This window comes from Pristiophorus japonicus, unplaced genomic scaffold (genome assembly GCF_044704955.1).
Source record: "Pristiophorus japonicus isolate sPriJap1 unplaced genomic scaffold, sPriJap1.hap1 HAP1_SCAFFOLD_382, whole genome shotgun sequence".
NCBI lineage: Eukaryota > Metazoa > Chordata > Chondrichthyes > Pristiophoridae > Pristiophorus > Pristiophorus japonicus.
The window spans coordinates 306,890-308,849 of NW_027253674.1; the positions used below are offsets into that span (position 1 = coordinate 306,890).

General features: G+C 44.1%; 1 non-coding gene across 1 annotated transcript; it reads right to left on the reverse strand.

Moving 5' to 3' along the window:
* On the reverse strand, positions 1 to 72 carry trnad-guc (transfer RNA aspartic acid (anticodon GUC)). Its single transcript has one exon. It is a non-coding gene; the product is annotated as a tRNA-Asp (tRNA).
* Between the last annotated feature and the right edge of the window lie 1,888 nt (positions 73 to 1,960).

Genomic DNA, 1,960 nt, shown 5'->3' on the forward strand with positions numbered 1-1,960 from the left:
CTCCCCGTCGGGGAATTGAACCCCGGTCTCCCGCGTGACAGGCGGGGATACTCACCACTATACTAACGAGGACCTGACGGTTGGTGCTCTGTCGGAGCAGGTATCGAGCTGTGAACAGAACTGGACACCATGAGAAGTCGACAGACACATTGAGAGACAGAGACAAACCGACAAACAGGGAGAGACAGACACCGAGATAGAGACAACGAGAGACAGAAAGTGTGAGACTGAGAAGGAGAGGCAGATTGGGTGAGAAAAAGACTCAAACACATACAGAGACAGAGATGTGTGTGTGTGATCTATTAAGAGAGAGAGGGAAAGAGTGAGAGAAAGACAATGATAAACCCAGTGACAAGGAGAGAGAGAGATCGAGAGAGAGAGCGATAGAGACTAAAACAGAAAATGATGGAAATACTTCTCAGGTTAGAGGCAGGGACTAACAGAGACAGGCAAAGACATGGACAGACCGAAATGATGGGAAAGAGAGAGCCAGTCAGAAAATAATCTGAGAGAATTCCATTGGAACAGACGTGGGCACCGTGAGAAAGAGACAGATTGAGAGACTGAGACAAACGGAGAAACAGGGACAAGACAGAGTGAGTCAGACTGAGAGAGACAAAGACTCAAACATACAAACACATACACAGCTGTGTGAAGAGAGAGAGAGAGGCAGAGACCGAGCGACAAAGATACATTTCACAATTTCATTTCATCATCGGTTCAGAGTGTCACATAGTTGCAGAAAATTGTTGATTCAATCGATGAAAATCGGACATCATTGATCAGAATGGGAGGGAATCCGTGTTAAATTAAATAGAAACCAGGAGTGGGGAAGAAAAGTAAGTGCTGGGAACCAGGGAAAGTGTCCTTGTAAATCACAGATTCGAAAAGTTCCAGCTGTCTTTTCCTCACTTCCTGCCCAAACCCAGCAGAGAAGACAAAGAAGAGTCCGCTGCCAGAGGTGGATCAGTGCAGGGTATAAAAGTGAGGGGAGACTGATGTAAGGGGGCAGTGGGGACTGGAGACACCGGAGATCAAGCTCAGGGCGCCCGAGGTTCCATCCAGCGGGCTGACCTGGTGTCAGTTACTGTGGACACACGGGACTTGCATCTTTACTCTGATTGGTGGATCAGTATAAGATACGGTGGATGACGGAGAAACTGCTCATCTTATATTTCTTATTAAGGTATTAAAGTTGCTGACACTGGGCTCTCGAACTTGCTAATTGTTAAGACAAGGGATTAGCTCGACTTTTACATCCCCAAATCTCTCTACCACTCCACTCCTTTTAAAATGTTACCATTTAATGTACATTTCCTCCATTTTTTTTCCAAAATGTTTTGCATCAGATTTCTCTGCACTAAATTTCATCTGCCATCCATCCAGCCCATTTACAAACCTGTGCATTCAGACTGAGCTCACTTACAGTCCTCTTCACAGAGCCCCACGCTCCCCATTTTTGGCGTCATCTGGAGATTTTGATCACCGATTTTTAAAATAATTTATTTATTATTATTTATTGTCCCTCTGGCCCCAATCTCGATAGCATGACAAAATAAAATTCAGTTCCCGTAATTTGGACTTTGAATTATTGGAACAAATTCTGAGGGACAGGATAAATCTTCATTCAGAAAGAGCCGGATTCATCAGGGAAATTTAGTACGGATTTGTTAATGGAAGGTCGTGTCTGACTAACCTGATTGCATTTTTTGAGGAGGTCACACGGAGGGTCGATGACGGTGTTGTGTTTGACATTGTGTCTATGTATTTTAACAAGGCTTTTGTTAAGATTCCACATGGCAGACTGGTCATGAAAGTAATAGCCCATGGGATACAAGGCAAAGTGGCAACTTGGATCCAAAATTGGCTGAGGTCGGAAGCAAAGATTAATGTTCAATGGGTGTTTTTGTGACTGGAAGGATGTTTGTGGTATACATCAATGATTTAGACTTGAATGCAA